This window comes from Taudactylus pleione, unplaced genomic scaffold (genome assembly GCF_031769625.1).
Source record: "Taudactylus pleione unplaced genomic scaffold, aTauple2 ptg000110l, whole genome shotgun sequence".
Classification (NCBI taxonomy): domain Eukaryota; kingdom Metazoa; phylum Chordata; class Amphibia; order Anura; family Myobatrachidae; genus Taudactylus; species Taudactylus pleione.
This window is the reverse complement of record NW_028284512.1, coordinates 5,191,017-5,216,489: the sequence shown is the minus strand read 5'-3', so window position 1 is coordinate 5,216,489 and position 25,473 is coordinate 5,191,017.

Genomic DNA, 25,473 nt, shown 5'->3' with positions numbered 1-25,473 from the left:
CCTGCCTTTCCAGGGGGGTCGGGAGCTGCACCCGTTTATTGGGAGGCTCCCGGCCGAATCGGGAGGCAACCCTGCTTCTGTATTTCCCTTCAGGCTGGCCATACCCCACTGGCACAGTTCAGTACAGGGAGGAGGGCACTATGACATGCACTTTCTCCGGGTGCCATGGTTCCACACTACTCCTCTGCCTATGATTAATTTAGTTGCAAGAGACCAGGATAAGTCCACCTTTTATGCCGGGTATATACTAGACGATATGTCGTTCGCTGCGGATCGGAGCGACATATTGGGCACATTGCCTAGTGTGTACCCGCTATGAAGAACTCACAAGATCCGTCCGCATAAGTGACTTACATTCATCTCCGCAGCAGACACACATTTGGCAAATTACAGTCTCAATATAAACAGATTGTGGAAATACATTTATTAGATGTTTCACAAATTAGCCACAACACATCGCAAATTAAACCCCCTCCAAAAAATAAATTAAATAAACAAACAAAAACTGCATGGCACTTACAAGATAAAACACAGGACTCCAGATGTCAAAACAACAGTCTCCCCCTTGAGGTATTTGTTGGAGATATGAGAGGATACATGAAGCACTGTACGTGTACCTTGTGCGGTTATTTCATACAATAACTACATTTTCTCAGGCAGATTTAGGGGTCTATTTACTAAGCAGTGTTAGGAGACAGAGTGAAAAGTGATGAGGTACCAGCCAATCAGCTCCCAACTGTCATTTTTCAAACACAGCCTGTGAGATGACAGTTAGGAGCTGATTGGCTGGCACCTTATCCCTTTTCACTCTGTCTCCTAACACTGCTTAGTAAATAGACTCATTAGAGCATTACGTGACATAATGTTCAGGGGCGTCTGAAGAGAGGAGGGGGCCTATATACATTCCCCGCCCGGGGCTCCCTCCTCTCTCCCCGGCGGCCGGCAGCCGACTGACGTGGCTGGCCGGCCGGCCACCGCAGTATCAGTAGTCTCAGGGCACTAGAGTGTGCCCAGAGCCTACTGCGCATGTGCAGATTGCCAGGGAAATGGCGCAGCCGCCATTTTCACTGCAAACTCCTCACTGCGCATGCGCAAAACGCCATAAAAATGGCAGTGGCGGACATTTTCCGGCGTTTTGAGAAGCACTGAGACACCAGACGCGGGACCTCGGAGAGGTAAGTTTTACATAATATGGGTACCGCACATCCTGCATCCATTATAGATACACCCCTGATAACGTTGTTTCTGGTGATAATCCTGTATCCAGATCATTTGAAAAAACTCACTGCTATTAAAACACCAGCGTTGTGGGGGAAAACTTACAGTAAGTGATAAGGAAAATCTCAGGGAATATTGCACTGACGCTGATACACTGGATTGGGCATCCAAAAAACATTCCAGATATTACAATTGCAAAACTGTAATCCTTAAAAAGTAGCAGATTACATTCATATGCGTGTGCTGCGCGCAGAAGCCGGTACAGGGGGTCCCGCTGTGGCACTTCCCCCTCAGCCTGGTCATGGACTACACTGACCCCCCTTCCCGCAGGGACATATCCTGCTCATCTGTGCAGCCAGGTGAGTCCAGGTGAGTAGTGTATGTGCCGGCGGGAGGGGGGGACAGGATAATCCATGACCCGGTTTAGGGGGAAGTGCCGAAGTGTAACCCACCTGTGCCGGCTTCTGCGCACACCTATGATTACATTAAAACATTACTTACATTAGAAACATTTAAACAACCTTACACCATTAGAGAAGCTATGTTCAATAGTGTGTATATGATAAAGGCAAATATTTTATGCCATCTGGGCCAACTCCTGGACCTTGTTAGTATGGTGTTGGTCTACCTGTTCCTATGGTCCCTGTGTGCAATTAAGGCAGCACATGTTTGCATAGCAACTGCTGCCAATCCAATGTTGTGTTGGGGGTGGGGGGGTGGTCACACTGATCACGCCCCCCCCTCATTTGCCCATGGCCACGACTCCTTAGATTATGCCACGCCCAAGCCCCCCCTCCCCAGGAAAGTACAGAGGACCTGCACAGCATTCTACGTGCCCTGTTTCTGTCTTTCAGTGAATAAAGCATTTTGGTCCGGGAAATGGTTGGTGACAATGTAATTGTATGTAACCGCCCTGACTTGCGGCCATTTATCAAATGCTCCGTGTGATTTTGAGTCGTGCGTAAAGGGAATGGAAGTCTATTTCTGGCGTATCGCTTGCACCTATAGCACTGGGCTGGTACAAGTGCAGATACTAATTATGGCGTTTGCAGTGGCCGGATTAAAATAATAGGTGGCAGGCACTGGTTTCCGCTCGCACATGCACGATCTCCCGCATTAGTTGAACAGATTCTCGCACTAACATAAGGTAGTAAGCAGTGGCATATCTATAATGGGTGCAGTGTGCACGGGGCACATGGGCCCCCGGGTCCAGGGGGGCCCGCACCGCACACACTGCACCCATATTATTTTAGACTTAAATGTCCGTGGTCCCACGTCGGGTGTCTGCGCTGCTCAGAACACCGGAAAATGGCCGACACGTTTTCTGCGCATGCGCAGTAGACTCCGGGCACACTCTGGTGCCCGGAGTCTACTAAGGCTCCGGTGGCTGGCTAGCCGCGTCAGTCGGCTGCCAGCCACCGGGGAGAGAGGAGGGGGCCCCGCACGGGGAGTGCACGCGGGCCCCCTCCTCTCTTAAGACGCCCCTGGTAGTAAGTGTGGCTTCCGCAACACCCCGTAACTACAACCACTTTGTGTGTGAATCAGAATTAGCCCCTCTAAGTCCAATGGGACCTATCTGGACCAAACCGGGCTCCATATATAGGGCCACACACTGCAATGCATGCACACCATATACAGTATAATGATGGCTCAGAAAACACCCTTCTGTTAATTATATGTTTACAGTTAACGTAATCTTCTTCCACGGTATAAACAACAAAATTCTATAAACACCTTTAAATGTTACAAATTGCTTTTTGTAATGTACTCTAAGATCATGTTATTCTGACACGTTAACTGCCCTGTAAAACAACAACAGCGGGGTGCTCAGTGCAGACGTACTGTAAGTTTGGATCATATTTTCAACATCTGGTGAATTTAAGACAAATTATAAATCTACAAATAAAACAAATGACTATACAAGTATCTTTACACAATATACTCACTAGACTAGCGTAATTAAAAATGCTTTATCTGTGTTCCCACCCTTGAAAATCCGATTACAGCTCTGCATAAAACTGTCGCCACCTTATAACGGATAATAATAGTAAATAATAAAAGTGAAAGACCTGTCTGCAAACTTTTGGAATGACTTGATCTAAGATCTAGGTCCCCAGAACGGTGTGTGTGACAGGAGAAGCTGCACATAATGACATGTAATCCCACACTTGGGCAGCATCTGTAGCCCGATCTCCAGCAGACACTCAGAGATTTTATTTCACGCTGGAGTATCTGCACGGCTCGGCATGTCACCTCCGATATCCGTTCCTTGTCAGTCCTCGTTCACTCTCTGGCTTTTAGACACATTCTTATTCTTTTCAACCGCACTCCCAGCACTGGCTGTGACGGACAATCACTTCTTACAAATGTTTAGACTTTAACAGGAAACCCAACTTAATCATCAGTTGTACCAAAAGATATATCAGTGTTTTAAATTCAATACGTCATATGCATCAAATCATTATTTTAGAATTTGGCTGGATGATGAATCCTGTTACAGAAAGAGCTGCCTGAATAGAAAAGTCAAATACACTTATCAGTACTGAGTAGGTGTACCACAATTATGCAATATTACCTTTATTTTAAGCATACTTGCTTACTATCCTAGCAGGGGTGTCTTAAGAGAGGAGGACAGGGGCGTATCTATAATGGGTGCAGGGTGTGCGGGGAACAGGAGCCCCTGGGTCCAGGGGGGCCCCGCACCGCACACCCTGCACCCATAGTATTACTTACCTCTCCAGAGTCCCACGTCGGCGCGGAGGTCCAGTGCTGTAAAAACGACTGGAAAATGGCTGCCGCGGCCATTGTCCCATCATTTGCGCATGCGCAGTACAGGGAAAATGGCTGCAGCGGCCATTTTCCCGGTGACCAGCGCATACTCTATAGACTCTGGGCACACTCTCAGTGCGCTGCCGGCCGCCGGACAGGGAGAGGGGCGCCCGTGTCAGAGACTGCACACGGACCCCCTCCTCTCTTGAAACGCCCCTGGATGAGGGGGCCTGTATGCGCTCACCGTGCGGGGCTCCCTCCTCTCTCCCCGGTGGCCGGCAGCCGACTGACGTGGCTGGCCAGCCACCGGAGCCTTAGTAGACTCCGGGCACTAGAGTGTGGCCGCAGTGGTCATACTCCTGGGAGAGTAGTGCATCCTCTCAGTGGGTTGGGTATGCGATCCTGGTGCTAATAATGCCGGTTGTCAGAATCCCGGCAATGGAATCCCGGCGGAGGAAATCCTGACGCGTGCAGGTAAGTTTTCTAATCCACCCACTAACCCGGTCCCTAACCCACCCCTCCCGCAGCCTAACCCTAATCTTCCTCTTTGACAGCCTAACCCTAATCGTACCACCCCCACCTCCAGCAGCCCAACCCTCGCCTCCCGCATCCTAACTTCCTCCTAGTGCCTAACCCTAATACTCACCATCAGGAACGCAGCCGTCAGGATTCTGGAGCCAGGATTCTGACTGCTGTTGAGATTTTGGTGCCAAGATTCTGACCACTAGCATTGTGTGTGCCGGGATGCCATCTACACACCCTCCCAAATACAACCTACCTACATTGCAGTGTCATTATATAGCCCCCTATTGTGTGATACCACAAATGACAGCATTATAAGGGGGTGATTCAATTAGTGACTTGGACGTGATGTTCGGTTACAGCAATATTGCTATTGTTTCCTTTCACTCCATAGAGATTTGCAGAAAAATAGCCATATAAGCTACTGTAATAGGCCAACCGGTGGTGCAAATGTGAAGACAGATGACTAATGTTGCACCCACTTGTATTGAGAATCATGGATTTATGGGGCACAATGGTGTCAGCAATGTTGCAGACGTTTGCACTATCTGGTGGGAAGAGGTAATCTTTTAGAGGGATTTTCTTGAAGGCGCACCATGTTGTGCACTATACTTTTAATGTGATACATTTTCCTATTATATTTATGAGGCACTGTTATTCTAATTATGGATTTTGGTTCTAGTTATTTTGTAGTGTTTTGCAGTCTCTGATTACAGCTGCTTAATAGGTGATCATATTTTTTGGCTTGTTTTGCCAATTTAGAGTTATTTGCCTATTTTTTGTTTCCTTTTCATATAGATCTGACTTTGACAGCGCAAAATCAGTGTATGCCTTTGTATATATGCTTTTATAGAATAAATATCAGCTGTTACATGATCCTTGAATCACTACTCTCAGCTCTTACATCGGATACATACAATCAGAATGTCGACAAGCAGTCTGTGTACCCCGGAAAGCAGGCACCGCTAATTTGACAAGTGCGAACGCACTTAAAGAATTTTACGTGAGCCAACATGTAAAAATAATGAAAGTATTAATGAAAGTATTGTATGATTAAATGTAAAATTACAAAAGAGGAGGGAGCAAATTCATATTTTGCAGGGGGCGCCAAATACCCCAGCAATAGCCCTGCATACTGCTCTGTATAGGGGAAATCAGTGACATTGCAAGATGCCTACAGTTCTGTAGGAAGAGGGATTATAAGGGGTATATTTACTAAAGTGCGGGCTTTTAGAAGTGGAAATGTTGCCCATAACAATCAATCAGATTCTAGCTATTATCTTCTATAAGGCGCTAGATAAATGTTAAGTAGAATCTGATTGGTTGCTATGGGCAACATCTACACTTCTAAAACCCGCACTCTAGTAAATATACTCCCAGGTTTTTTTCCATGCACTCAGTTTGGGAACAACATAACACCTGGAATATTTCCAACTCATCAGGCCCAGTGTGTATTACTGTTATATTGGGATGTATATGTCATATTGCTAGAATTAAGTGATTGATATATACCATCAAAGTCTCAATACAGGCTCTTCCTGTGTATGTTTGTCAGACACTAGCAAGCAATCTGCAATACAGGCTCCTCCTGTGTATGTTTGTCAGACACTAGCAAGCAAGCTCCAGTGATAAAAAGAAGACCATTGTCATGCGTGGACAAAAGACCAAAAAAGCCACCTATTCTGTGTGGAAATGTTTTTACCCAAACATTTGTGGAGGCATCTGTGGCATTTGTAGTGCCAAAGTAAGTAGAGGTAGGAATGATAACCATCTAGACACCTCCTTCCTGTTACATAATTTGCAGTGAGTTAATTCAAATTATTTCTCAAAATCAAAATCTGGAAAACCATATACAAGGTGTCCAGCATCAGCTGCCAGCAGCATGGATAGATACCAGCACATGCAATCTCCACAGCCAACACCTTCATCATTAATCTGCTCATCAGAGTTAAGCTGGCCACACACTAGACCAACTTCCATCCAACCAGCCAACTTGTTGATTGAAAATCTGGTAACGTATGGGAGTAACTGATGATCAGCAATTTGCTCCTAAATGCCAGAAAACAGATGAAAATGGTCATCAGACAAGTTTGTTAAATGTTTGATCTAAACAATTTGTTCAAACAACAGTTTTGGTCCATTTTCCGGCGTTTGGGAGCAAATTGCTGATTGTCATTTGCTTTCATACCTTACCAGATTTTCATTCCAACCAATCAACTAGTTGGCTGGTTGGACAGATAATCTTTAGATGTGTGGCCAGCTTTAGTTCTCCTGTATCTAATTAGCAAAGGTTAACTGACTCCCCTAATGCAATCCACCTATCCCAAGAAGAATCCTTGCGCTCTAAGGGTGCTGCTGCTGGGCATGAATCTTCATCACAGAAGGGGAGCAAGAAGACTAGTAGTTTCAAACAACAATTGTCTGTGAAACAATAATTTGCAAAAGGAACCAAGTATGACAGCCACCTTCCTGTTCCACAGCAGATCACTGAAGCCATGATGGCTATGTTAGCATTAGATCTGCATCCAATATTCACCATTAATGCATCTAGTTTTAGCCAATTAGTTAAGGTCATGTATCGACCCTACCAAATTCCATCTTGATTCTATTTTACCAGAATAGCAATTCCTCAATGATACTGGGACAGTAAACAAAATGTTGATCTCTGCCTAGAAAATGCCATTGTATGGACTATCCACATAAAAGATATGTGGACAAGTGGTACTGGTCAAACTAAAAATGACATGACTGTGACTGCTCACTGGGTAGGTGTATCATCTTCCGCAGCAGTATCTTACACACAACACAAGCTCATTCACAGGCAGGCTACCCTCTGTATCACTGGCTTCACTAAGCCTAAGCATACTGGTGTCAATATGTTGGAAATTGAACAGTTACCATGTTTTACGCACACTATAAACTAGTGGTAGAATCTCTTAAAAAATGACATGTCCATGAAGGTAATGCTAGCTGTGGCCCAGAAAAATTCTGGGGCTTTCTAGCATTTTGCAACCACATGTACTGCAGCAGTTGCAAGAATAGTTAAATTTGCCATGCTACTAACTGAAGCAAAAGGAAGCAACTAGGTGGAATTCCACCCTCTATATGCTTCAGTGAATGGAGAAACAGCAAGGGCACATTTTACCTTACTGCAGCACACTGGAGAATACTCTCTGTTTTATGCAAGTTTCTGAAACTATTTGAAATTGTAACCTATAAGGTGCGTTCAGATACTGCCAGAGTCAGGTCATACCCTTAATTAAATTACTGTAAAAGCAGCTAGAGAAGCTGAAAGAGGAGACAAATCTAAGCGATTTTGTTAAGTATGGTGTACTTGAAGATCAAGTTCTTTATTTGCTTCACAGTCCCTTTGAATACTGTGAGGAAAAAAAGGCAATTTGGAGCCCCTTGTACAAATTAGCTATGGTGTACTTAAGCTGCCCCCCGTCTAGTGTGCACTTAGAGTGTTTAGCACAGCCTGGAACCTTATGAGTGATTGGCGTAGAAGGCTACTTTAATAAAAATTTGTAAAAACTGATGTTTATCAAAATGAACTACAAATTCTATTAGGAATACCTTTGCCGCCAATTACAGAGACTTTAATGGTGGATTGAGTGGGGATGAGTTAATATTGTGTGATGATGATATTAACAACAGTGGTGAGGGTGATGATAATATTAACAACAGTGGTGAGAGTGATGATGAAGATGATGCCATCTTCAACTTTGAGGATGATTAACACTGTTAGCCTTAAGCCCATTGATAGCTATGTTTAACCAGATCAACAAAATATTTTCTTTTGTAGGGGCCCAAATAAACCAAGCACTTCAGCCTCAAAAGTGGCAGTCCCATTTGCTGAAGTGTTTGGTTCGTTAAACTGTGCATTAACTTTTTAATAAACAAAGGGGTGGGTGGGAGAGCCCAAGGAAAATTCCATTATGCACCACTCTTCATTATGGATTTTGCACACCTTACTACCCTGTTACGCCATCTCCATTTATCTGTACTGGCCTGTGATTTGCTGGTTGTAAAAGTTTGTTGTTATTATGTTGTTATTATTATCTTTTCTACTAGGCTGTTACTCTGGCTTGAATCACCTTTATTGGCCTGATTTGCTGTTTGGATTTTTATAAAGTTGTTCCATGTTCCAGATTTACTTTTCCAAATAGTAATAAATGTTTTAACTTCCTCTAAATGCTCCAACTCCATTCACCTGTACTGGCCTTGGGCCTGTGATTTGCTGTTGGAATTAGTTTGATGGTGATCTAGTTTTCTACTAAATGTTACTCTGGGCTTAATTCAGAGATGGACGGAATTGCACAGCTGCACACAAGCGGCTGTGCAATTCAGTCCATTTAAAATGCAAATGCAGAAGGAGGTGTCACACACACCTCCTTGCTGCATCTGTGTGATCCCAGAGCTGCGACCAGGGGTGCAGCCTGGGGTCACCACCGGAACAATCACAACCATCGGTCGCGATTGTTGTCCCTTCGGCCAGACTGTTGGAGCTAATGCTTCCATCAGCCAGGCCAGGTCCTGCGAGGCCAGGAAGTCTGCGTGCACCAGCTCCACCTCCCAAATTCCCTGCTCCACCTCCCAAATGCTGCAGCCTCTCTTGAGAGGCAGCGGATGGGAGACACTGCGAGTGAACTCACAGACGGAAATATGCACATGTGTAGTACACCTCCTGTGCAGTCCTCCCACCATCGGAGATGTGCGCTAACCATCGGGTTAGCGTACACCTCTGAATAACTCCCTCTGTCAGCAATCACCTGTACTGACCTGAGGCCAGTGATTTGCTGTTTTTGTGTTGTTAATTATATTATATTTTCTATTAGGCTTTCACTTTTAGGCTATTAGTTCTTGATTAATGAAAACATTCTAAAGGGTTGTATAGTTTATTACACTGCCATCATGTCTGCCACTGCTGTGCTACTATGCTTCATAGATGTGCTATATTCTTTCAAACTGCCATGTGTTTGTGCCACTGCTCTGTCTCTTAGTTTAGCCAGCCAACTCACTTCAGCCTTTGGGCACTATGGGTGAAAACAATATTGTGATCTGTGACTGGAAATGACTTGTATTGAATGTTATAGATGTTAATGATACTTTAGGAACAAAAACAGGTCCACATTAAATTATTTTAGCTGTTTTATTCAATTTTAAAATAAATCCAAAACAATCGAGGGTGGTTTTGCCAAAACCAAACCAGGACAGTGATTTAGAACCAAAACACAGCAGTCTGAGCTCATTTCTAGAATATAGCTGCATATATGTACAATGTTGCATACTTTAATTTACATAACCAAACTAAAGCAGTTTTGCCAACCCGACCTCCATCTTCATTACATTTGTGGCAGAGGAACATTGGAGTTATGGATACCGGAAGCACTTACTTCCCATATGCCCTGTGTTCTGTAGTTTGAGTTGCTGCATACTTGCCTAATCTAATTATCTCCTCTTCAGGAGAAGCCCGGAGAGGAGATGCAGCTGGTAGCTTTGCAGGCAAGGACGGGCTCTCCATGTCATTAAGCCACGCCCCCATCAAGTTTAAATGCCGCAATTCACTGGTCCGTGGAAATGAGGTGGGGCCAAATGATGAGATTTGCATGGAAGTGGGCGGGATGTGAGAGATCTGCCTACTCTTCTGGGTGTGCGGGGGAACTACATGAAAACTCAGAAGCCTCCTGCAACTTCCGGGATAGTAGGCACGCATGAGTTGCCTATGAGTAGGCCCCGGATTTTTAGGATCTAAAAAACTAAAATGAGTCTTTTTCAATACATGTTTAAGGAATTTATTGATTTTAAAAATTTCAATTTAAGAGTTTACAGTATATGTTGCATAAAAGTAAAACAAAACCACGCAACATATTATTATGTTTGAAACACTGTGCCTTTATTATATATATATTACATATAAAAACTAATTAGAAATTCCTATCATGAGACTTAACAATGAAATACACTATACCAGAGGTTTCAAAATGCGGTCCTCAAGGCATCCCAATAGTTCATGTTTTTAGAGAGATCCATAGTTGAGCACAGTCGGTTAAATCAAATTGAGGAACTAATTAAGTCACCTGTGGTCAAGCATGGATATCCTTAAAACCTGGACTGTTAGGATGCCTCGAGAACAGAGTTTGGGAACCTCTGCACTCTACCATTATGTGTGAAACACTGTGCTGTATATGTAAAATACTCATTTGAAACTCCTAAGTTCGAACATTCCTACTCCTAACATGACACTGAACCAGGGGCGTATTTATAATGGGTGCAGGGTGTGCGGTGCACACGGGCCCCTGGGTCCAGGGGGGCCTGCACCACACACCCTGCACCCATACTTTTTTTTTATACTTACCTCTCCGAAGTCCAACGGAGCAGCGCTACACAAAATGCTTGGAAAATGGCCGGCGCAGCCATTTTCCCGGCTTTTTGCACAGTAGAAAATCACTGGGAAAAATGGCTGCCATTTTCCCAGTGACCTGCGCATGCACAGTAGACTCCGGGCGCAGTAGTGCCACAGGGTTACCTTTGACTTCAATGGTGGGAGCCATTCATTGGCTGAGAGAGGTGGGGGCTGACCTCTCTCAGCCAATGAACGATCAGCCACGGCACTACAAAGGGAAAAGCTGCATCTGAGCCTGTCTTTCGGGAGGTATCATCCTACAAGGATGATACCTAGTTCGTGGGTCGGTATTTTCTGTTTTTTTAGGATGCCTACAAGGAGAAGGGGACTGGTCCAAGTAAAGTAGGTGAGAGTATGTGTGAGTGTGTGTGTATGTATGTATGTATTAAACCTACAGTATACTGTCATGGTGTGTGTGTATTGTCTTCATTTAAACATTTCTTTACAGGTGAGCCCTTAATGCCCTGCATGCTGGTACTTGTGGGTCTCCAAGTACCAGCATGGGGGGGAGGCTTGCTGGGACCGGCAGTTCTACTCATAAAGACAATGTTTACACTTGTTTTTACACTACACTTTTACACTATCAACCCACCGCCCACGGGTGCCGGGGATAGCCCTGGGCTATCAACCTAGGCCTGGGGTGCCCTGGAGGGGGGGACTCCTTTATTGGGGGTCGCCATCTCCCCAGGGATCCCCTGCCTGGACTGCCTAGCGGTCAGGGGTAATGCTTTGGAGAGCCCCGGTGATAGGGTTTCCCTGGCTCTGGCATTACCCCCCCCCCCTGCTGGTTATGGAAATTACATGTGAACCCTACGCATTTTTTCCCCTGAATTTCCAGAACCAGGACTGACTCAGAGCCTGGTGCTGGTTGCGCTAAGTACAGGGTAACCCTACGCATTTTTTCCCCTGTATTTATACACCCAGGACTGGCTTTGAAAAGTCCGGGGCTGGTTGTGCCTTTAGGGGGGGACCCCACGTCATTTTTTATTTTTTAAAATTAACATTTAACAAGCATTTTACACTAAGATACATGCATGCATCTTACTGCATCTTACTGATGTATGCATGTATCTGTGTCAATCAGACCTGCTCATGCTAAAAATGAAAGCATAAAGCAGGTCTATTCATTTGGGGATTTGAAGTTCGATTTTGAGTGGGATTTGGTGTTCGATTTGTACATGAACATGCAAAGTCAAACATCAAATCACTGTTCAAAATCTAATCAAATCGAATTCGATTTAAAAAAGGCTTCTAAAATCGAATTTTAGTAAATGTGGGATTTGATGAGGGATTTGTACATTCGATTTGAGGTGAGTTAAATCGAACACCAAATCGAATGTAAAATCGAACTTTGATAAATATACCCCTTAGAGTGTAGTGGGACGGGATTAGAATTGGTTAGAACCTAATAATTCTGTGCTTACCTATGAGTGTGTATCAAAGTTTCTTTATTTAGTTGACAAGTTTGTCCTTGTGCAAATATTTATTCTGAAGCAGTATTCATCAGCAGTTATTACAGTAACAATATAGAGGACATAATAAACAAATAATCAGGTTGTGCACAGCAATTATAATAGGGATGCGTAAAGCTATGCACTTTTTGAGTGTAGAACACATCGCACCACAAACTAAGAAGTGTCCTACATAAAATGAAATGATTCATTCCCCAGCCCCTTCCTCCTCTCAGGACTCAATTCTAGCAAATGAAATGAGCCAGATGTAGTTGTGTGCACCATTATTCGGAGCCTTTTCATTAAGGGACGTGCCGGTCTGTCATCGATAGAATCTTAATTGAAAGTATGATGGCTGGAACAGGCTCAGAAGGACGGGAATTATTAAACCTCAGTCTTGACACTACATTAAACAATTAATTGAAGGAAACGCAACCCCTGCTATCTCTCACATGAAGTGGAGTTACTTCTTTGTAGTGAGCAAGAAATTAAAAAACCAAGTGTGGGGGGCGGAGGCGAGGGGTCTCTGTAATACTAATAGGAGATTTTCTATAAGGCAGTTCATGATCATTAAATGGAAAAATGATTAGCTAAAAGTAGGGCTTTGCTTCAGGTAAAAAGTGGAGAAGCACTCAAGCAAATATACATTCATATAAAATATATTTTAATAGAGGCTGATGACCTTGAGAACCATTAGTGTTCCTAGCTGCACCGAAATAGGGAATCCTTAATATCTGCATTGTTAATTGTATTGAGAATAAAGGAGACTTTTGAAGACTTTTGGAGATTACTGCAGCTCTAAAGAGACTTTCATATACCGCCTGCACAGGCTCACTCTCACTGTGTTGGAGTGTAGCACTCAGTTCTCCCTCTATTCAGGCATGCTCTTCCAGTTGCTATTATAACTAGAGCAGTGATTCCCAACCTCGGTCCTCAAGGCACACTAACAGTCCTGGTTTTAGTGATATCCATGCTTGTGCACAGATGGTTAAATCAAAATAACTGAGGAAATAATTAAGTCACCTGTGCTCAAGTATGGTTAACCTTAAAACCTGGACTGTTAGTGTGCCTTGAGGACCGTGGTTGGGAACCCCTGAACTAGAGTATATTCTGCCACATGTTGCCTTACTGTGCACATTTCAGCCGCATGATTTAAAGTCGTGATTTTTTTAACAGGCAAAATCGAGTTGTTTTTGCCTTTATAAATGTTGCTATTTTGTCACTTTAGATCCCCAAAAATCAGCACTTTTAACAACTGCCACCCTATTACATTACCTCCTGCATATTGTTCCTTTCTCTTTACGGTTCAAAATGGACAGAGGTATTTTATTCATCGATCTTCCATCCTGACAGATGGCCGTCCTTTCTATTTGGATTGTGATTAGACTAAGCAAGTGTAATTTCTAATGAGTTTTGTCAAAGTTACCCAACCTGGTCCATAAAATACAGATTCTGTGTGACTCGCTTAACACTAGATTTACTGAGGCTGACCAGTTGACCCTTTTCATTTTGAAGTGTTGCTGCTCTGTTATTTAGGTACTTACGGATATAAAATGTATATAACATTTTGTGGCGTTTAATAATTTCGGCGAATGCATCAAAAAGTGATAAAACTATTTTTCGAAAACACTTAGAAAATCTAATTTTAGCTTTTTTACTTCTCTTTACGAGGAGTGGTCATTTGACCGCTCCTATGTTTTGTTGCAGTAACAATGGAAACAATGATTTTGTTTGTTGATGTTTTCTAATACAATGTCTGTTGCTGATAAACCATATCTGTGCTGTACATTTTTGGTTTCCAATTCCATATATTATGCCTGGAGAAGAATAACTCATTCTCTGGTTTCCAAAAGATCTCTGAGGAGCTGACAAAGTGCAATTTCCACCTTGTTGCGCTGAGTGCGTTTCCTTGAAGGTGCGTAGTGACAGACCGCGCCAACAGGGCTGAGCTGAGCCGCAACAATGCAGCCGCACGCAAGTTACAACTTGCTGAGTTGGCACCCTATGGTTTTGTTTACTCAGAGGTCTATGTACTAAGGGGTAACTTACTACGGTGTAACATATGCGCCTGCCTATCTCTTCGAAGCAGGAGCTGGCTACCGTGATTGTTACCAATAACAGAACCATTTGAATGTCTTTCTATATCTCGGCAAGGATGAAACTAGACCAGCTGACAGAGGTCTGGTGGAACATGTGGCTCTGTGGTTACTAGAGCCCACTATAGATAAAGGAAGGAATGTCACTACTGACAACTTCTTTACATTCCTAAATTTGACTAAGGAGTTGAGAAAGCGGAGCACTAATATCGTTGGAACTATGGCCCTGATTCAGAGCTGGACGCTCAGACCAGAGCGCTCGCTCTGAATCAGGGCCGTCCTAGTTAAATTTGGAGCGGCCTTTTGGACGCTCGCATAGCTGTGGGTTACCACCCACAGCTTATGCGAGCGTACATGATGATGGTCGCGATGGTCAAGACCATCGTGACCATCGGGCTTGCGACGAGACCCTGCGGTAGGGTCTCGCTGCCGCAAGCCCTGGAGTGATTTTGGCTCTATCAGAGCCAAAATCACTCCCACTAACATCACTAGTGATGTCAGTGGGGCCGGACCCAGACAGTAGGCGTTCCCATGGGAACGCCTCCATCTGGCAGCCACGCCCCCGGCACATCCACCAAAGGGGGCGTGCTGTCACTCTCCATCGACAGCACGCCCCCTTTGGTGCGAGACCCGGAGCGACAGCTTGGCTGTCGCTATCCGGGTCTCGCGCATGCGCACAACGGATCTCCCTCCGTCGTGTGCATGTGCATTTGGGTAACATCGACCCGCTTGCGAGCGTCCTGCGCTCGCGAGCGGGTCTGAATGAGACCCTATGAACAGAATGAGGCAAGAGGTACCCTCCTCTGTGAAAAATGCTCCAGATCCTCTACACACCACCATACTCTATAAAACAGATGACAGTACCACACTGACATCATATCAGGGCAAGGTCACCAAGAACGTGTTAATCCTCAGCACTCTTCATACAGGAGTCCTCATTGATGGAGCAAAGGAGAAAAAGACTCCTGAAACTGTGCGTTTTTACAACAACACAAAATGTGGTGTTGATGTTGTAGACCAGATGACACTAAAGTACAGTGTACGTGCTTCTTCAAGGCGCTGGCCCATGCATGTTTTGTACAATGTCTTAGATTTAGCTATGATATATGACAATCCAATCTACAAGCTAGGTACAAACTCTAAGATATCAAGGTGTAAATTCATCCTTGCTGTTGTTGCAGAGTTAGCAGAACCTTACCGTTCTTCTTTGTCCCAATGGTTCTGGGATGCAAGGGCCCTCAGGAAGGCCAGCCAAACGCAGACAATGCCAGATAGGATCTTGTAAGAAAAATAAAAGCAAAGATCCCTGCCCCAAATGTAAAAAATATGTTTGCAAAAACAAATTATAATTTGCAAAAAATTTGAAGATTATGCGAGTAAAAAAATACTCACCTGAAAGTGCCTCATGTACTTTATAATTCACGATGAAAGTTTCATCCCTTCTTGTTTTTCTTTCTTGTTTCTTCTTGTTTACAAAACAGGTTATTTTATTTGTAACAATTTGTGCATGTTTACAAAAGTTACGGGAAATTTTTAATAAACAGTAATTTTTTGCAGTGTACATAAGTGTTATGTTACATTACCCATAGTCCTCGTCACCTATAGAAACATGTAGTTTAACACTAGTATTGCGAAAAACATCACTGAGTTTTGAAACAAGAGTCAACAATGGCAGGAAAAAGCCAATGGTCAAGTGACCCCGTCGGTAAAGGGAGGTATAAGGCTGAGGGGCCTATTCATCATCGGAGGCCGTATGGCCCCGATGATTAAGGAATGATCTCGCTGCGAGGGATACTTGAGTATCCAACTCGCAGCGGGGGAAACTTGACACCGGAGCAATTCATCATTGCTCCGGTGTAGGGACAGCTGCTCCAAAAAGCATCTGTCCCGTCGGTTAGCATTCCAGCTACAGTTACTTACCTCTTCCCCGTCGGCCCGGCTATACATACGTGACCCGAGGTCACGCATGCACTAAACCGCCGGGGAAGTAGTGAGGAGGTGGTGGAGGGATCCGCCGGAATCCCTCTTCGCATGCCCGGAACTCCTTCCCATAGGAAGAAGCGGGGGTCCGAGAACAAGCACCATCTGAAGATGGTGCTTGTTCTCGGAAGCAAACTGCAAAACTTTCAGTTTTGGGAGTTTGCTGAATATCAGGTGGTCCCCTGATGATGAATAACCCGGTTTCCGCATGGTTACCAGGCCATTTATCATTTGATGAATAGGCCTCTATATATCCGGTAAAGCTAGTGTTAATACAATCTATGAGGAAGGTTATGGACATCTCTCAGCACTAGAACACCATGGTGCTGACCTAGAGTTGGGTGTTCATTTTTGTGGCAATAACATGTGTACAAAATAGTTGCCCAAGTTAATTAGAGTAAAATAGTAGATAAATATGGCCCTGTCCAAAAGAACTTACATTCTAAGAAGTATGGGGAATACTTTATACATAAGTTAGCAATATAACAATTGTAGCTGGTGGTGGGTAGATGGTTTAGTTAAAGTAAAGCAGAAACATTATCAGTCATCGATGTGCAGCTACTAGCGTTGTTATGCCTGGAATGAGGAGAGACAAATGTTGTTAGAGAACTCAAAAAAACATCAGCTGCTACCAACTATGTCTGATCATTTATATAAACTGAACCTCCTTCCTATTCTGGTTTGGTAAAAGACTTTTGCTTCCATGCATCCCATGTACTCATGTGGGTATATACCAGCTTGGGGTAGATGTGTAATACCCCTTTTATACCAAAGTCCTGGGTCTGACTCAGGGTTTGGAACATGTTTCCAACCAGGGACAGACCCCTTTCCCACTGTGGTACCAAGGGTTATGCCCTGGGTTATGCCCAGGTCGGCACCTTTCACACCGGAGCCGGGTCTACAGAGACCCGGCTCTTCCGGAACTGCAGTGGATGCTCAGAGATGAGGTAATCTCCAAGCGCCGCTGAAGCCGGCCAATCGGGTAGCATGTGGCATGACCCAAGTCATCGTGACTCGGCTTGGTGCCTAACCCTAACCCTCCCTCCTGGTGCCTAACCCTAACCCTCTGGGGAAGTGCCTAACCCTAACGTGGGGGTAAGTGCCTAACCCTAGTCCTCCAGTAAGTGCCTAACCCTAAAAAAAAATAAAAATGTGTTGACCATTATTGCATCAAACATTTTCATGTCGAACTTTTGACCCTGTCGACCTTTTGTACCTCTCGACCTTTTTACATGTCGAACTTTAGTGTGTATGACTTTTGTCCCTGTCGACCTTTTGTCTAACTAATGACTGTCTAACATCTGGTGTCTATCTAGACCACGGGTTCTCAAACTCGGTCCTCAGGACCCCAAACAGTGCATGTTTTCCAGGTCTCCTCACAGAAACACAAGTGATGTAATTAGCTCCACCTGTGGGTCTTCTAAAATGTGTCAGTGAGTAATGAATATACGGTACCTGTGCACCTGCTGGGTGACCTGGAAAAAGTGACCTGTGTGGGGCCCTGATGACCGAGTATGAGAACCCCTGATCCAGACATTGTCTATCTAATTACTGTCTATCTATAGTCCGGAACCCGGACACTTGTTCTCCAAGTTTGGTGATAATAGGACCCTCAATCCCTCGAATCCTAGCTACTCTGCCTTGTGCAATTGTTTTCTTCCTGGGAAAATAAGAAGAGAAAGGATGAATGACCAAGACCCATTTCTACGGCAGTGTTACTCATGAGACAACAGTGCATTTCTTCTACCATATCTCCTACCAATGTTTCTATTCATGACAAAAGCAGAAGGGCTGTTGGAAGCACCACCATACAGTTATATAACTATTAATTCAGGGAACAGTCAAATATTATTAGATTAAAGCAGTACAAATGTAAAATCCAGCCCTGAGGATAAGTATAGTAAAATAAACACCTCTCTCTGTGGCACAAGGAATGGAAAGATAGCAACAATCGCCACTTATATTCTCTTGCTAAGAAAAAAAATAACATTTCTAAACTACGAGAGACGCCCCATGACAATAGCATTCAGATATTTTATCTACGATTAGGCTTTAAAATGTATATGTTTTTCTTTATTACATAAGAAAAAAAAAAAAAACCTTCATTTCCGTCCTTTTTACCACCAAGAAAAAAAAATACAAATATATATTTTCATTTGAAATATTAGTTTAATAAGACATGAGAATAATATTAGTGATACAATTGTGGTTCATTCATTATTTATACGAGCAGCGTGATTTAAAGGACGCATTCATAACAAAACAGCATCTCACTCCTTATATATTAAAACCAGAAAATACAACGTACGCCTAGAGAGTCTGTCCGCTGATCTGGGATGATGTGATTTAACATACACACTTTATCAAGGCCAGCCTGCTTCATGGAGGAAATTGTGTCTTTTATGTAGAGATATAAATAAGCAGAGCTCATAGCAACTTTAAATTACTTCTAATGTGTATTACTTATGCTCCCTCAAGAACAATACATGACAATAGCGGGGATATTCGGAGTAATAACATTGGTGCTTTTAGAATTCTTTAGTAGTATTGAGGTAATGTTTTTGTCGCTGTCAGAGAAACACAGGGTTGTATTGACAGACACTGATATGAAGTGCAGAAGTATGTGATTCACAATTGTATTGAAACTGTAAAAACAATATTTGCAGAGAGAAAATGTGTTCTCTACTCCCTGAAACAATAGTATATTGCAATTATTATTACAAAAGATCTTGTATAAGCAGACATTTCCCAGCAATGGGGCTGATGTTGAACGGATTGCGCTCAATGAAATAAATGCATTTTTTTTGCCACATGCAGAGTACGCATTTTTGCAAACCAATTGCCTCTATACGTATGCTTGATTTTATACTAGAGATGCAATTTTGGTTTTGGTTCTAAATCCTTGTCGTGTTTTGGTTTTGCAAAAACCACCCTCAAGTGTTTTGGTTTAATTTTGGTTTTGTATTTCTTTAAAAATGGATATGAACAGCTGAAATCATGTAACATGGACCTGTTTTTGTTCCTATAGTGTTATTAACATCAATAACATTCAGTTTCAGTCAATTTTGACCACCTCACAGCACCTGAAATCACCAGGGAGGGAATTAAATGCAATCCAAAATATGCGAGATCCGTTTTTTAGATCCGAGTTCCAAACTTGCGAGAAGACCTGCTCGCTCTGAATCAGGGCCGGGCTTTTTTCTTTTTGGAGCGGCCTCTTGGCCGCTCGCATAGCTGTGGGTAACCAAGATCATCGCGACGGCCAAGATCATCGCGACCATCGGGCTTGTGGTAGGGTCTCGTTCATCGCAAGCCCCAGAGAGCTTTCAGCTCAGACAGAGCCAGAAGCTCTCCACTCATGGGAACGCCTCTGTTTGGGCAGCCACCCCCCGGCCCGCCCACCAAACGGAGTGAGCTGTCACTCAACATCGACAGCTCGCCCCCTTTGGTGCGAGACCCGGAGCGACGTAGTGCCCATAGCTAGCCGGCTCTCGCGCATGCGCACGACGGAGCCGGCTCCGTCGTGCGCATGCGCTGTTGGCCACCATCGACCCGGTTGCGAGCGCTCAGGCGCTTGCGACCGGGTCTGAATCAGGCCCTCAGTTCTACTCGGAACCCCCAAAGTGATCCGAATCAGGTTTTGGTTTGACTCAGAACACTAAAGTTTGAGTGTATTTGGTTTTCAGCAAAACCAAACCACTCATCTCGATTTAATACCCATCCTCATCATCATCAGGGTGCACAAACAGCAGCCTATCTTTGGTGCAAAAGATACATCTGAAAACAGGTGTATTTACTCTATCACGGTTATTATATATGGGAAGACTATTTTTATAATCTATCTCAAGGCTTTCCAACTTACAGTCTGCGGACCGGGTGTGTTGACCAATAGACTTTAGTGTATAACACTTAATAGAATTTATTATGTCAGTAGATATTTATAACATATACAGCATACTGTAACATGGATCTTTTGCAAAAAGAAATGTGAGCTCACTGGATAGAAAGTAATGGTTTATTGTCCAACCATCATATATTTATGGTCTATCACTAACATCACTCATTCAAGTCACATGCTGAGATTCATTACATGTTATGCTTAACATCATGCTATTATTTTATGTAGCATATACTGCGCATAAACACATAAAATATATAAACGGGAATACAAGTGAGGCTAAATATCTCTATTAAAATATTTAAACACCTGACTATTCCTATTTTTTTTTTTAATGACGCCTCTCACATATATTTCACTCAGAGGGGTATATTTACTAAAGTGAGAGTTTTTAGAAGTGGAGATCTTGCCCATAGCAACCAATCAGATTCTGCTTAACATTTAACTAGCTCCTTCTAGAAGATAATAGCTAGAATCTGATTGGTTGCTATAGGCAATAACTCTACTTCTAACAAATCTCACTTTAGTAAATTTACCCCAGATTGAGAGTTATGGAAAATTCATAAGGGCCGATTCAATTCTAAGCCGTGTTAGTGATGTGTTGTCGGAAACGGCGTCAGAACGCTTGTAAAGGCGGCATATAGCCATCACAATATTGCTCATTTTGCTTTGCATCACCATATGGATGTGCAAGAAAATCGGTGATGTTGCTCTACTGTAATTCTGAGCGATGTGCGTATATCATGACTTCACATCCTTCGGAACTGAAACATCCCCATAATGTGTAGCCAAAGTGTTTTGACTGGGAGGCATATGAAAATAGGTACTGGCAAGATGGCAAGATTAGGTGCAATGTAACAATGAACCATTAAAATGATACTAAGTAACAGTATGTTAAAATATCAAATAATATAACACAATAACATCTTTATGCCTCAACTTTTAGAACTACCTTCACAGTTCATCTTCCAAATTTCTGATGACATGAACAGTGAAGTAATGAGGGGTTTCATTATATTATTATTACTACTAATTATTATTATTATTATTATTATTATTATTATTATTATTATTATTATTATTATATGGGTATGCAGTACAGCTTTCCCCCCATTTTTCCTCTGTATGTGTGTATATAATGTACACTTGAAGGTGAGACTTCTTCTGCCTGGACTAGCACCCCTCCAAAATGCCCCTATGTGATTTTAATTAGTATAGACCCTTGCATTGCAGTCTACACATTGGAATGGGCGTTATTATAAGTTAGTCCTGGATACATTTATATAATGTGTCAGTATTAGAGATTTTAGGGATCGACCTGATGAGGTTCACCTGGACGTGGTAGGTGGACATACATGTTTGGCCAAACGTGCTAAGAACCTTATTTAAACTCCATGTTAAATGTTAGAGTTTTTTTTCTAATAAATGTTTTGATTATCAGTGTTCTTAGTGCTCTTAGTGCTTAGAGTGTGCACCTGCATTTTTTTCATAGTGTGTGCAGTCCAGCCCTCCCCCCTTTGGGTTTAATTATATCGCCATTTGAGGCGCCTTGTTTGGGTTTTCATCAGAGTATGGGCATCAGGGTTTCCCAGCAACAAGCTAAGACTTTGAACAAAAAACAAGTCTTTAATTTGTGCCAATATAATACTCACAGAACTAATTGTCCTAGCCCTCATAGGGAAGGCTGACTCACATCTTCAACATCAAGTGCACAGCTAGAGTCTTTACACATTATCTTTCTCTAGGTCATACTCCATAAGTCCTACTTGTAAAGATTCAATTAAAGAGTCTTTTTTGATATCAGAACTTGATGGGTACCTTTCTTCCATGCACGCAATCTTTTGCTCTGATAGTCCTTTCTATATATTCTTTATTTCTTGCTGAAATACCACAAAGTTTTGGTTAAAAAAAACTACTTTATACAGTGCAGCATCGTATAATATATATATATATATATATATATATATATATATATATAATTGGAACTGTGCTAGAGCGCCCAATGTGCTTGCATAACTTAATTTAGTGAAACATAAAAAGAGACACAACTAATATAATAGAAATCCAGTATTCCCCATATTGACATTTTGGGAATGTGATTGTTTTACACAGCCTGTCTTTTGCACTTTGCACTTTACTGCATGAAATTATATGTTCTTATTAGGGATGTGCAGGCTCGGTTCTACTCGGTTCCGTTCGGTTTATTTTACCGAATCTTATTGGCTATCCAAAACTCGTGACAGCTGAAACCCAATAAGATTCGGTAAAAAAAACCGAACGGAACTGAGTAGAACCGAGCCTGCACATCCCTAGTTCTTATACAGTTGAAAGTGAAGTTTTTTAAGTTCAATTGGTATTTTTTACATTACGTACGTAGTATATATTACAGAACGTATGACATAGTCTTTATCGCACATTTGCACAGATTGCATTTAGCACAACACTTTTTACTGGATTTATATTATATTCATTTTGTCTCTTTTTATGTTTCACTAAATGAAGTTATACAAGCACATTGGGCGCAATCGAGCACAGTTCCAATTATTATATATTTTCAATAATAGTGGATCACCACCGTTACATAGTTACTGTGTGAGCTGACACCTGTATTAAGGGAGTGCTATATACAAATTATTATTTACGGGTACATCTTTCAAACCTTGAGTGTTTTTGATATATATCGGTTAAAACATCAATAGATAAACATAGGGCCTGATTCAGACCCACTCGCGAGCGGCTGTCCGCTCGCAAGTGGGTCAATGTTATGGACTGAGCATGCGCACGATGGAGGGAGCTCCGTCGTGCGCATGCGCCAGACGCGACGAGTGAAGGAAAGTCCTTCGCTCGTTGTGTCCGATCAAAGGGGGCGTGCTGTCAATGTTGATTGACAGCACGCCCCCTTTGGTGGGCGTGCCGGGGGTGTGCCTCCCTGATGGGGGCGTTCCCACGGGAACGCCTCCCGTCAGAAGCTGGCCCACTGACATCACTAGTGATGTCAGTGGGAGTGATTTTGGCTCTGAAAGAGCCAAAATCACTCCGGAGCTTGCGGTTGAAAACCTCAACCGCAGGCTCCGGCTCGGAAATTCGATGGTCGCGATGGTCTCGACCATCGCGACCATCACAATGCACGCTCGTATAGCCTGTGGGTGGTGACCCACAGCTATACGAGCGTCCAGGAGGACGCTCCATGAAAATGGAGCCCGGCCCTCATTCAGAGCGTGCGCTCTGCTCAGAGCGTACGGCTTTGAATGAGGGCCATAGTTCTTTGTATACTGATTACAGTAAGGGTCGCCACTAGCTCTGTAATCTCCCATTTCATATATATATATATATATATATATATATAGACCAAAAATAGAACAGGCGGCACTCACAGGACTCCAAAAATACTCAGACTGTCTGGATTAAACAGGCACAGTCTCAATACGTTTCTTTTGGAGTCCTGTGAGTGCCGCCTGTTTTATTTTTGGTCTGTATTAACGGGGAGCTGCTAGCACCCGGGGAGGGCACCAAGGCAACTACATATGTTTAGCTTGGAGTATAAGTGAGTTCCGGCCTATGGAGATATATATATATATATATATATATTATATATATATATATATATATATATAAAAACAATACTTAGAGGGCGCAATAATGTTTTTGCATATGGAAAAAATTTGTTCAGGTTTTTTCATAACTAAATGTCCAATATTGTCCTTTTAGATAGATCTCTTCTCTTTAATACAAACTCCAATACAGTTAATAGTAGATTCCATAGGCTCCAAAAGTAACTTTCTAAAAAAGACACACTTACCAAAAAAGAACACTGAAGAAATGGCCCAATGGCCTACTATTAGGTATGGTAAATAATACATTTATTAAAACAATTTTCTGTCAAACTGACATAAAAAGATTTATACATAAAATTGCTTACACAGTTAGTTTTCCACATTGGTTATAGCAGTGGAAGATGACATAAATTGCCCTGCTGTTTCCCCTTATAGGGTGAAATTTCAAGGCAGGTTTCTCCCGTCTGACCAATGAATTAAAAGTCACAACCCAAAGCGTTTCGTCTGTTAGGACTTCATCAGGGGTATACACATCAAAATTGTATGTGATCCAATAGAAAGCTGCCGAAATATTGTCTCTAAGGAGGACCAAAATTGTATATGATCCAATAGACAGCTGGCGAAATGTTGTCCCTAAAAGGACAATTCTCAAATTGTGATGCACTCTGATCCCAGGATCACACTGTAACCGTACATATAATATTTCACATTGCTCCAGGTACTTAGCCATTGTTATATTCTTATTGTTTCCTCTTGTCCATGTAACATGTGCACTGTTTTCTCTTAAAAACATTTTTGCTTTGAAACATACATTTCTTTTTTCAAGCTGTCCTCTGAATATCATAAAATTGTGATGCAGAACTTGGTTCAACTAATCAAATCATTTCATACTCATATAGTACAGTCTAGGCAGAACCAGCACCACACTTGTGCATTGACCATACATTTGTATAGATGTAGCTTCCTTATATACTATAAATGTCTCTTTTTAGCTCTCTCTCTCTCTCTCTCTCTCTCTCTCAAATATCACTTATCACCTTGTAAAGCATCATACGCCATCATAGCATAGAGGAACACCATACATTTTAAATGTACTTATTTGTAATATATTAATTTCCAGATTACAGATTTCAGTCCTGTTTTGTATCTTCCACTAATCTTGGGCTTTTGAGACCCCTGTTTACATTAAGCATTAAGCTTATGTTTTTTTATTGCCTGTGTTTTATCTGTACTGTACCCAATGTGAAAATGTAACAGCTTTGTCTTACTTATATGTAGCTTAAACAGCAGATAACTTTATCTTCATAAACATTTTCCACACAGCAAACAACTTGACTCAGGATGCATGGTACCACAATACCCAGCACTTGTCACAGTAAACTTCTCTTTGTACAATCTCTTTACTTCCCAGGTTATGGACCATGGTCCTGATTCAGAGCCGGACGCTCTGACAGAGCGCTCGCTCTGAATCAGGGCCATCCCTCTTAATTTTTAGAGCGGCCTCCTGGCCACCCACAGCTATAGCGAGCGGCCAGGAAGATGGTCGCGATGGTCAAGACCATCGCAACCATCGGGCTTG